Source organism: Myripristis murdjan, chromosome 8 (genome assembly GCF_902150065.1).
Source record: "Myripristis murdjan chromosome 8, fMyrMur1.1, whole genome shotgun sequence".
Classification (NCBI taxonomy): domain Eukaryota; kingdom Metazoa; phylum Chordata; class Actinopteri; order Holocentriformes; family Holocentridae; genus Myripristis; species Myripristis murdjan.
The window spans coordinates 23,219,407-23,232,476 of record NC_043987.1 but is presented as its reverse complement, the minus strand read 5'-3'; the positions used below and the strand labels follow the sequence as shown (position 1 = coordinate 23,232,476).

Genomic DNA, 13,070 nt, shown 5'->3' with positions numbered 1-13,070 from the left:
TTCTTGCTGTATGTACAAACAAGCATGCAGAAATATTAAAGTTTTCCTATCAATTCTATAATCAATACTATCTTTGAAGAGTGTGTGAAACTACAATGTGTCCATCATTGCATTTTTTCTTTAAACTCAGTACAATCACCGGAAATGAAACCAGAATACACACTCTAACATGAGCAACATGTACTTATAAAATAGTAGCACATGTACTGGTGCTTGTTACTGACTCATGCAACAGACCAATCCCATGTCTTTTAAATCTTCTTTTTATGTCTTTTTTCTTAAGTCTGCTTTAATTGTGTCTTTTAATTGTGTCTTTTATGTCTTCTTAAATTTTATGTATCACTTTGAGTGGCACTTAAAGGTGCTATATAAATAAACTTGACTTGCCTTCACTTGCCTAAATCCAGCTGGTGATCAGCCATGGAGGAAGTGAAATTCAGTGATAGGCTACTCAATATGTTTGTTCACGGAGTTTCAAACAAACATATACGTGTCATATATGAATATTTTCAGCATCTTCTGCTGAATCTAACCATGCCAGGGTTGTAGCAATTTAACCTCGAATTTTTACATGATGACCTGCAAAGCGGCGGCTCTGCCATGTCCAAGACACACTTTTCCAGCAGAAGCTGGCGTTAAACAGTTCTTTCTTTTTGTGTTTTTTTTTTTTTTTTTTCTACAGTTTCACTCAAACATGCAACAGGTTATATATATCAAAATGCTCAGCGTCTTCTGCTGAATCTAACCATGTCCTCCTCTTTTTATGCTACATTTCTCAAAAATCAACTCCCTGGTGAAATCAATGTTTCACCAGGGAGTTTTCTTTGTCTTTTTCTATTTCTTTTTCTTTTATTTTTCCTAAAGGCAGCACCATAAACCTCTGAAAACACCTCAGTATCAAGAGAAACTTCATTCACGTCTATGGAGACAGATGTATGTCTGAGGGCAACGTTTACTCAGCTACGATTTGCTGGTTTGAATTTGGGTGGCGGGACATAGGATTGATTGATAATACCACTATAATACCACTGGCAGTACCACTAACCAGGTATATTGTTTAAGTGGTAGCTACTGATTAATGCAATCATTAGGGTGAGGTGTTGCATAAATGTTTTCATGGCATATGGACACACACATAATCTCTCTCTCACTCACTCACTCACACACACACACACACACACACACACACACACAAACACACACACATCGCAAAGGCCGAGCACAATCATGGTTTATGAGTTGCTGCTAATGTTTGGCTCAGTTTACTGGAGCTCACTCGACGACAGTATAGTTTGTGAACTGTTGGTGGCCACAGTGATGCACTATTGATTTCTTGTAGGTGTATGAGACACATATTGACCAGTGTCTGACTCCAGAGGCTTGCCCCACAAGTTCAAAAATCACTTCTTCTCTCGACAACCTTTTACCCTCTCCATTACCCAGCAGACAATGTTCATGTCACCACGCTGCCTTCTGTCCCAGTAGAGGAAGAGATGAAAGATACTGCGCCGTCATCTGCTGCCATGTCTTTCAGGGAATAATACTCAATTGTGTCATGTACTGAAGGGAAATTATCCAGTGTTACAATATATAATAAAATATATAATATATATGGTCATCCTAGGGCTTTCAAAAGCATGCCTCCATGTATAAGATGACATGATTACATAACAACTGCAACTTTCAACTTTCTGATAAAAATAGACACTCAATATTCAAAGATACCGGCTTATACTGCACAGCTCTTTTGAATTCACATTTCTGGTGGAGGCATCCTCAGGTCTATTATGTCTGAATGACACTATTTTACATCTACTCATATCATATCATCTCATCGGTAGTTAAGATGTCTTATAGTTTATGTTGATTTATAATCAAACTGTCTTGCAACATTTTGTGCCAAAAAAGATTTTGCCTCTTGGCTGCTGCAGACCAAAACTCAGCTAACCAAGGTTATAAAATATGGAAGATTTTTTTTTAACTTTCAATTTATTTGGACATAAATGGAACATTTAATTGCTTTTTGGAGGTTGGCAGTCTTACTGATTTACAAAGGCTCTATGTGGTTACAGTGTAGCCCATGGATGTTACCCAAGGTACAGACATTTTCATCACTGCGGACCTGCTTGACCATTTTTTGGCAAAGCTTGTAAATTAGTCCAACTTGTAATGTATAATGGACTGCTCATTATCACAAAATAAGCCTGAACAGGGTGAATCAAGATCAAGGGTCCTGCACGGCTCCAAGGGGATTATTCTGCAATAATGAACAGCATCCGCACATTATCTCTTATATAATTTTCACACATATTGACAAAAAAAGCTCCACTTGAATGCTACAAGATTATTTTTTTTCACATTAAAATGCCAATAAATAGATAGATTACACAGTGTCAGCCTGACATTGGGCTTTTCAGCGATGTTCAGGACATTCTGGGTGTACAACATCAGCTGTGGCGTGTGGAGTGTGGCTATGGCCAGCAGTGAGTGCGCAACCACAATGCATGGGAGCCATAGCAACAACAACAATGTCAGGAAGCAGTGGGAAAAATGAAACAACAGTGAGTCTAAATGTGCAGTTGAAAGCCCTGAAAAACACGGATGAACATAGACATTGTGTTTTTTTTTTTGTTTTTTTTTTCAACTCACTTGCAGATTTCCTGTGTTTGAGTCTGCTTCTTCGACACCTGCAGAGGCTTTGTGGTTATGGGTTACCTCAGCCTCGGGCTAAATGCCATTTCAAAGTAGACATCATTTAAAGATGAGTGACAAGTGCTTGTGCGAAAGCTTAGAGAAACGAATGGGAAGGCTGGGGACTAACAATACATTTCCTGCCTCAAGGCGAAAAGTTGCGTTTGGCTTTAAGGACATCCATTGGAATGAGGTCATCATTAACAAATGTTTCATCAATGATGCTGAGGCACAGAAGCTGTCCCAGTTTTTCCCCTTGTCCTTCTCTCCTGTTTACATCCTTATCTGCTTTCCCTTCTCCTCACAGTCCAAGAGGGCGGAGGAGGTGCCCTAGTAAACAGACCTAGGAAATGCCTAAGATAGGAACTAATCACTGATCACCTTATCTAAAACCTCCTTCCTGCGTCAATAAAAATACATGCTGTGTGACTGAGCTTTGTTCAAACCCACAGAGCTTTATTTTATATTCTGGTAGGGATCCGAAGGCTTCCAAAAATACCAAATATGTCCTGAATTGCAGGGAGATGTGTAAAAAATGATGCACAAGACACCTAAATATTTTCTATTTGATATAACGGTGCATCTTGAGTTTGAACCTTTCAGGCAGTATAACTGTGATGTACCTTCAGTGAAGCATTGCAAGCAGCAGATGTTACATTTCCGTACAACATGTGGGGAAGAAAATGAAGTTTTAAAGTACTTAAGGTGAAATTTAAGGGAAAGTCAGAGTTCAAGGCGTTAAAGGAGGTGACTTTTGGCTTTAAATATTATCAGACTTATATAGCACCTCAAGTTGCCATGCAGTAGTACTGGCAAGGAGAACATTACCTATATAGCACACCAGCTTTAATTTCATTTTTTTAAATTATATTAATCATTTAAATGACAGAGACTTGTAAGACTAATGCGCCTCAAATTAACTAACAGCTGAAAACTTGGTACTCTTAATTGAGTAGTTGGCGTCATCATGAAGGGATCTTTGACAGCCTGCCACTAATTCCAGCACATGCATCTTAGTCACTTAGCCTCAGCCCCAGCAGGATACATCTGATTGGCTATTACATCTGTCAGCTTAGGGCAAGATATCCAACACCTTGAAAATGAGCTGAGAGGAAATATGGAGCAAGGTTCACCAGACCAATCGGTCTCGTTGCAATAATATTTACCATATTTCCCGATGGTCTTGTAAATTGCCACTCTCACATATTAACAGGACATGACCAATGCACAGCTTTCGCCTTGGTTTGCCAACGTTTTCAGCTCTTCCACATTGTTCAGTCTGTGTTTTCATCATTGGAACTGTGGGATTTTTACATTCTACGTCCAAAACCCCCCTTATTCACCCCAGGGTTCATGTCATGTGTATTTCCTAACACTTACACATGCTAGTAAAACACTTGTTGTTATTATTATGCCATAATAATTCTATATTTATATATATTTGTTACATTTGCACTCGCTCAATGGCTTAAGTGATCCTAAATATTTCTATTCTCTCCACCTTACTGGATAAGTATTTTTCCCAGCTGGGGAATTACGTCCACTTCTTTCCAGTACAGACGGGCTTGCTTAGAACAAAGTCTGTTTTCCAAGAAAAGCCAGCTTGAGTCTCTGGTTTCCTTGCCAGGAATCCTACAGGCAAAGTCTGCAGGTGACGGTGATTTCTGGCGTCTTCACGTGGTAAGGGATCCGTCCGTGTTCTTGCCAAATGCCAGTGCTGGCCCTTTCCAGACTTTTTTCCCCGAGTTTGGATGGGTTGGTTCCATATTCCATGGCATTTGTTGTGGCAGTCGACTTGCTGTTGTTTTGCTGCGACATCTTGTTGCTTGATTAGTCATCTGTTAGGTTTTGTCCAATCATTGCACATGAAAGCAAGTGGTGGGTCATATTGTTTTTTGGACACTGGATCATTTCGTCATTTCTCTTGGGCCTCAGCAGCCTGTTAGTCTGTACATTCATACTGTAATAGTATGAGTGTCTATTTTTGAATGTAGCTGGCCTGCGTCCAAATGTCAATGTGGCAATCCAGTGTTCAGCATTTTTTTTTAGCCCTCTTACTCACTTACCAATGTTTCCTCTCCTCCTTAGCAATAATTTTGTTTACTGACTTGGAGTGACACATTGTTTCCCAGTGACCCTTTCAAACATTTCTTGCATTCTGATTGTGCTGTCAGGCACCTGGCTCCCTGCTGTATTTTGCCGCAACTTTCACATCTGTTTCTGCTGGCTGTGTTCCTAGGCTTTGCCGTTCGCTTTCTGCCTCCTGTATTGCTTGGGGCTGATCCACGGGCTGATCACTGATGGGACGCCTCGTGCACCGACTTGCTCATTCAGTCGGTTAGTTGCATCTTCTTCTCATTCCGTCATTCGCACACCTATTTCTAGGATAAGCTCCGTCATCGCCTGCAAATATCCCAATCTCCCAGAGCAAGCCAAATGTCTTCGTTCTAATCGTTGCAGTCACAATGTTTGTCATGAATCCTGCTCTTTGGTACAAGCACTTTGCTTTCCCCCTATGCAGAACAAAGGGCCTGAATTGTTGTTATTTATGTTGACTTTGGCAAAAATGAGGTTGCTGACTTGAATGCCACATTTTTCTTCATTCACTTCTGTAGTCTTCCAACAGCAGGTGAATCCTAGTTGCCATGCAGCCCAGTCTACTTTGTGTTCAGGTTAAACTGGTGGAGGATTCCAGATCTGATACTGTGTCAAATTAAATGACAACTGACAAGTTCACTTGCATTCTTAAAAAAAAAAAAAGAAGAAAAAAATCTTAGCTCCAGCAGGCTGCCTCTTTGACAGTCTGCCACTGGCACATGCATCATCATCACTTAGCCCCTCTTCATCCTGCCAGGATAGATCTTATTGGCCGCTACACATGGCGTTTTACACAGAATATTCAACACCTTGATGTTGCGTTAAAAAGCAAACATGAAGCTAACAGAAGACGGTGAACTGAACATGTGACGGGCAATGATTCTGGAACATGATAGCTTAAATTATAATTTACACAACTTTTTTTCATCATATGAATAATTTCCTGGATTATTACTAAAAAGTGTCAAGGAATTAAGTAATGTATGGCCTTCAGTGGGAATATTATCAATAGTCCTTATCTTGTACACACACTCCTTGATACCCAAGTGTCAAGTATTGAACAACATCCCTATCAACCTACAAATATATATTATGGTAAATTTATGCTATGGGAGAGTAAAAATGGGACAGTAAAAATGACTACCCACTCCTTTAAATAAAAGCAATCATGTAATGTATTCTGATCAAGGTCAATATTTTAACATGCAGCGCCTTTCACCACAGCATGCGCTGCCAAGATAGAAACACTGAGTCCGGTGGTATGTTCATAAAAATAGTCATATGTATATTAAAAAAAAAAAAAAAAAAAAAAAAAAAAAAAATATATATATATATATATATATATATATGTATATATATATATATTTCACACCTGAGTGAGTGGCAGGTGCACAGGGGAGTGCAGCAGCCTATAATAAAAAATACAGCGACTCCCACATACTATCGGGCAATTTATTAGGAATCAAATGAGCAAAGTTTCATTCAAAGATCTTTCATCAGGCATCAAACAAGTAAAGAGGATAGAGAGGCCAGCCTCGGTCAAACAACCAGTCACAAGAGGTCTCTGTAATTGGAGAGTCTGGGTAATACAATCAATCAATAACAGGGGAAATATTACATCCACGAACACGGTGGACAAGTGTCTCCTTAATAAGAGTACCTCGGCAACAGGATCAATCAGTAATAATCCACCAAAAAAAGGTATACAATGTAAATATCACTGACTGAAGAGAATTGATTTAAAACCCAAGAAAAAAAAAGACAAGGATTTGTTTTTTCTATATCTACTTATTTTATTTATTCATTTCTTGCCCGTATGAGGATGATGAGAAGGATCTGCTCAGAACCTAATTGTAGGCCTTGTCAATAGAGTCCAAAATAGAGATTTACTTTGCTACTTTGATCAAGGTCTACCAACCAAAATTAAATTTCATGATTAAAAAGATGTGTTGTTCAGCTTATTTTACAGAACAAATCTTGGTTCTTTTTTGAGCAGTGGGAAAATTCAAAGATCTAAAGTGCAATAAATAAGCCTGACAACAACACAATCAGAGCCAAACAGGGCTTTGGCTGATACAGCATGAGGGTCTTATTAAAGGAAAGGTTCGTACATTTGCCATAGTCTTGGTCCTGGGGTCAAGTGAATCCCATTTAAAAATGCATAATGAAATGCATAATTTGGTCAGCTTGTCAAATTCTTGTCAAGTTCAGAGAATTGTATCATGGTAGACCAAGAGTAGCAGCCTTGGTCGACCATGGAGAAAACTCTTAAGGTTTTTTTTTTTTTTTTTTTTTTTTTAGCATGTCTTATATGGAGAACATTACAGCCAAAAACAGAGCTGAAAACTTAAAGTAAAAAAGAAGAATAAAGCATATAGGAAATGTGTTCCTGGGCCAGCTCTTAGGACCTGCTCTGCCCATGACTGCTCTAAAACCATCACCACATAACAGCCTCTCTGCGCGACAACTCCCTCTACTCTACCAAGCTTAAGGGTTTTGGAAGCACCGCTAACAGTCCTTACAATGTAAACCTCTCAAAGCTTGCATGAATAGCACTGACGCTCAATATTACTTCATGGCCACATTAGTTAAGCATGATAATAAATGGAACATTTTCCTGAACACCCCATTAGTAAACCTTATCTTTTCACAGCCTCTTACAGCCACCAGCTATCACACAAAAACCCACAAGCTGCCTGAGGCAGACAAGCCTGTCTCTCTTTCTCTCCTCCACCCTCTCTTTGTCTCTCTTCCCCCCATCCCTCTCACCTTCCTGCTCTCATTTAGATATTCACTTATTCATAGTGCTGCAGCATAAAGGTCTTTGAGTACATTCTGTACCCCCCAAAAACCCAGGGACCTAATCCAGACCCACCTGAGTTGGGATCTGTTTGATAAATAGATCACAAAATATTACATGTGCCCAAACACCAGCACAAAGGAGACTTGTTTTAAAAAGGAGAGATAATACAGTATGAATATGTTTGATTTCACCTGGAGTCGCCCGGCACCCACACAGATCAGCCCACCCTGATCCAGCCAGCCGCTGCTCTGTCTGGTCGTGCCTCTTCTGATTCCCAGATGGGCCTGGCTTTGGATGTGGGCCTCCATATTCTTTTTTAACATAGCTGAGTGATTTTCAGGTGTGTGTATCCAAGCCATGTGGCTATTTCAGATTGCATGTATATATTTTTGAACACTAGAAAACGTCTACTATGGTCCTGTCCATGACAACATCGCGCAAGGATTTGAGAGAAATAAAAATAAATAAATAAATAAATGAGAAACAGGCATGCTCAATCTGAAATGGAACTTAAAAGGTATTTGTCTTTGCTCAGGGGTAAACCCAAATGTTTTCCTTTGCCACAGTTGCATTATTTATGCAACCTGAAAGTCGAGGCAGAGATTGTGTGCACCTAAGTGTGATTTGCAGCACATTGCTCATGCTTCCTTGCCATATGTCATTCTACCTGGCTGCACACTGGCCACCTAAAAGCCTGTGCGCCACTTACATCACCGTTCTAGTGGGGAGAGAGATTTGTCCAACACCTGGTACCGAAAACCTTGGCTGGAATGAAAATACGAGCTACGTTGATGCATTCTTCATCTTCAAGCAGCGGAGTCTTTTTTTCTACAAGCGTGCATGACATATAGAGAGGATTAAAGACACCTGCAAGCATTGTGGCATAGGCATTACAAGCTCTTTATGAGACTACACACCCACTAACATGGATTTAGAATGTTTTTAGTGTTATGAAGTGCCCACTGAGGAGGATAACATTCTTCACATTGTAGCCAGCTGCAGCTGTGACTCTTATAGGCCTGATTGAAAGCGGTAGAAAGGTTTATGAGGAATCGGTGAGGGAATAAAAGCATGACGTGGGTTTAAAAAAAAAAAAAAAATCTAATGAATTTTCCCTCTCCCGTGGAATTTGTCATGAATCCAGTGTGATGCTGCGTAACCTTAATTTTAGCAATGTTACATGAGCGGGTAGTCTTTAATGTTATTGCCACAACAACGATGGAGCCAGGAACAGGCACTTGCCCTGAACAACAATAATAATGGTAAACAGTACCCCTGAGTGAAATACTGCAATTACACAGCGTTTACCAAGAAAGGGTTATTGCCTAAATTGTTTATTACACAAAATCTAAACATATCAGGGGAAAACCTGTGAGTTGGGAAATTAATTCTTTAGGCACCAACCAGGGAGCCCAGTAGCTCCTAGCAACCATTACAAGTCCATATGTAGCTTTCATATGTACTCAACACAAACCAGTTTCTATGTCTTCCATTAGTAGCAGTAGAACAACACATTACGGCTGTACAACAACATATTAAAAGTAACTCACTGTCACAACTAGGCACAGGCGTCAGATTAGCTAACACTAGCCGTTATGCTCTGTTACCATGGCAGTGTTAATCATTATATTAAATCAGGAGTGTTTCACTTGATGGTTGCTGGATGGACATTAGGATGCATTCTCAGATTTTATTTTTTTTTTTACCTTGTCTTCATAAAAACAATATTTTTATGACTAAATCACTTGTTAAACTGCATCGTTTTAGCATGAGAGCTCATGTCTTACGTGATATGTACATATTATGATTTCACTGCAGGTGAAATCATGATTATTATTAAAAGGGTTTTTGCCCACATGTATATTTTATCTTCATCATTTGAAGCCCTACTTTAGAACAGCTACCTCAGTTTAATGTGGAAATGTACTTTAGGACAAATTGCACAAATTGTTAGAGTGCTTATTTCTCTCTCACCAGCCATAAGTGTGAGCTTTCTTTTCAAACCAATGGAGGACAAAACATTCTCTAGACCTAACCTGGCACAACATAAAGAGGTGTTCTACTTGTACAAGAAACTGTGGCTCCCAAAATGCAATATTTTCCCATCAGGTAGACACGGACAGCTTTTCTGAGGAAGAGAAAAATTGACTGTCAGAGGGAAGAGTTTGACAGCTGAACTGCGTGAAGAGCTCTCGTCCAGGAGAGCTGGGCGACACACTCGCTTTCCGTCTCTCCAGCTCTCCTTTTGCATGAATCTATTTAACTGATGACAAGTAAAACATCAAATGATTGCTGTAAGTCACCTCGCTATCACCTGAAGCACATCCGTCACCGTAATGTATGAAAGGGGCTTAGGGGAGATGGGACATGCTGAGATGTCCTCTGCTTAGAGTTGTGATTGACTCGTGCCTCACAAAAGCAGAAAGGTACAACAGCTGTCTGTCAAGGAGCGAAAACACATCTGTATAGCAGTTTGCTGCTTTTCTCTGCATTTTCCCCTCCCCAGCTGTGCCGACTCAGAGCAGTCTTAGTCGCAGGGTGGACCCAAACAAGCATCAAAAGACAAGCACGTTATCACCGTATGCAGGTCATAGCTTTACATCAGGAACTTAAGAATCCTGAAAAATTCCACTGTGACAAATGCAGGAGAATAAGTTTCCCCTTTGAGCCTCGGGGCAAGAGGGCTGCTTAACCTAACGCTCAGATGAAATTTCACATGGCATGACTGACAACCATAAAAGATTCCGACTAATATTATGGCGCCTAAAAGATTTTTCTTGCTCCATTGTCCTCCTTTTACCTTTATGTTCATCAATCTGCATGCACAGTTAGGTAATGAAAAATGTGCATTTGAGGTACAGATCCTAATGGATGATCCCATTCAAATTTAATAGAATGTAAAGCACATGTATCATGAAATAGCCTTTGTGTCAAACTACTTATTCAGGATTCTTCAGGTACAAATATTTCATTCATCATTCATCACTTTTTATTATTCATCATTTTTTAGGGTAATTATTTAAGTAGGATAGTTAATCTGTGAAAGTGGCTTTAATAGCATTAGTGGAACATCCCTAAGCACTTCCTTCAGTTATTATTTTGTTGATATGAATTAGATGTGTAGCATGACAAGACTTCAAACGAATTGTGTGCAATGTGCTGTAAGTATGTGTGTTATATTAGCCACAAAGTGCAACTGAATGTGTGAACTACGACGATGCTTGTAGCTGTAGATGGGAGTTGTGGTCCTTGATGGATGACACCACCATACACCTGCTCTGTGGGCATTTCCTCTTGGAGAGGTCATGCTCTTTGATTTATCCACTGCTCTCATGCTTTTAAGCTCAAAGTGATGCAAGCGGACAAGGCCGGGATTTCCTGGGTTACTGGCTAACTCATGGGTAGACCACAGTTTATCTGCGTGCCTGTCAGAACTGCTGTAGAGCGGCATGACCGCTCAAGGCGTTTCTGCTGTCACCTTTCTTGTTCACTTGCTGCACCCCTGACTTAAGACTCCAGTCTGGATGATGCAACCTCTAGAAGTTCTTGGATGACTCATCTGTTGTGGGATGCACTGGTGCGGGTGGGGAGGACGTATATAAAATAAGAGAGTGTACAGTAGAAATCTGGTGGAGAGTATCAGCAACTCCTGCAGTAAGATGAAGGGGCGGGTAATGGACTTCAGGTGGGGCAAAAAGCTGCTAACACTTCACTGTGCAGAGCAAGGAGGTGGAGTGGGAGCAATGCTGCATGTACCAGTAGACTCTGGAAGATGGTCACGTTTTTTTTAAAACTCCCCTCAACTCAAAAACATGTTTTTCTTGTTTTTGTCCCCTAACATGTCTGACTTTGACTATACCTTGTCTTGTATCTGTGCAAAGTTTGTCGCTAAATGGTGTTTTCACATTCCTCTACTGAAGGTGGAGGTGTCTGTACACTTTCCTAAAGTCTGAGATTCAAATGTACCTGTGGCGAACTAGATTGCGACATCACAAATTTGACAGCCAATCCTGTGAACGGACAGGGTGGAGCTTTCCATATCATTAGCACCAATCCTGTGGGTCACTTGAGTGCTTTATTTTCAGATCAACAAGACCAACTCGTGGCTGATTAACATGAAGAATACTAGTGTAACTAGGAGACTCGCAGATATATATATTTTTTTGTCATGGTTAGATTAGTTACAAGACAGTATGCTAGCAGGCAGGGGGTGGGCGGAGACTAGTTGCATATTTGTTGATCAGTGCATTCTTAATGAGGGCAAGGTTTAGAGTTGCTAAGCGATTACGAAGAGTTACTATGGGATGTTATTTCTTGGAAAAAAATCGAACTGTGTAGGGGCATAATAACTGGTGAGGGAGACTTTAATGTAAATGACCAACTCCTCTACATGTTATACTAATTAGCCAGTGCTCTGTTCAATGTGCTGCTGTGTTGTGGAGACAGCAGGATAAACAAACAAGTGAGAAAGGCTGAGCCTGGACAGCCTGGAGGCAGCAGCAGAGGGGAGGATGAAGACTAACCTCAGCTCCACCTTAGACAACACCTCCCACCCTCTCTATGGTGAGCTGATACAGAGAGCAGAGCAACTTCAGCCTCCGGCTCAGCATCCCAAGGTGTTCCACAAATCACTTTAGGGACTCTTTTGTGTCAATAGCTATCTGTCTTTACAATGCTTCCTTTCAAAATGGCCCCAGCCTCAGTCAGCTAGGAGGCTGTTGAAGTGGGTCGCCTGCACTGTCTGTACAAACTACTCTGGACAACCTTTGCATGTCTGTGCTCTGAACTAATCTATGTGGCATTTGCTCACTCAGTTTAGATGTTTCAGTTTAAAAGCATATAACAATGCCGGGCAAATTCACAAAAGGATTGCACAGCTTTGGAGGTCACTAAACCTACACAAATAAGACAAAAAGAAACCGTGTAATATAGAAAGCATCCGCAAAGGGTGAAATGCACCCCTAACTGCGCTGCCAAGCAAATAGCATCACAGTGCACCTTTGTTATTTGCATTATTTAACTTAGATAATATGCATACATTTAGCACAAAATTGCCCCCCTTCTATGCAAATGAGACTCGCTGCAAAAATAGTCCAATTCACAAAGACCAGCGCTAATAGCTGTGCACAGTTAGAGTGAAATTATTAGTGAGAGTTGGTGGTAATTGAAGCGCATTTGTAAGGGGTGTCACGCCCTGACTTTCCAGTGATCATGGCAGCCATGATTGTAGCCAGGCGAAGGCATCATCATGCCAGGCATGCTCCAGAACAGATATTTTGAAGGAGAATATTTAACTGAGACTGAAATTATTTGCAGATATAGGCTGCCTGGTCAAACAAGTCTTGCTGTACTTGATGACACCAAGGATGACATTAAGCCTGCCACCCAAAAATGCCATGCAATCCTACCTAGCATTGTCCTGTTTACTGTATTGTTGGCGCAAAGGCAACATTTATACTTTGCCACATCGATAGTTGCA

At 40.5% G+C, this 13,070-nt stretch overlaps 1 protein-coding gene across 2 annotated transcripts in view; it reads right to left on the bottom strand.

Moving 5' to 3' along the window:
* Positions 1 to 13,070, bottom strand: part of elfn1a (extracellular leucine-rich repeat and fibronectin type III domain containing 1a) — a 76,660-nt gene that overhangs the window by 36,214 nt on the left and 27,376 nt on the right. The window contains exon 1 of one of the 2 annotated variants that reach the window (XM_030057102.1): positions 2,123 to 2,134. The exons of the other annotated variant lie outside the window; for it this stretch is intronic. The gene's annotated coding sequence lies outside the window, so the exon portion shown is untranslated. Of the gene's footprint in view, positions 1 to 2,122; positions 2,135 to 13,070 lie in introns of those variants that run through there. 2 annotated transcript variants of the gene reach the window in all.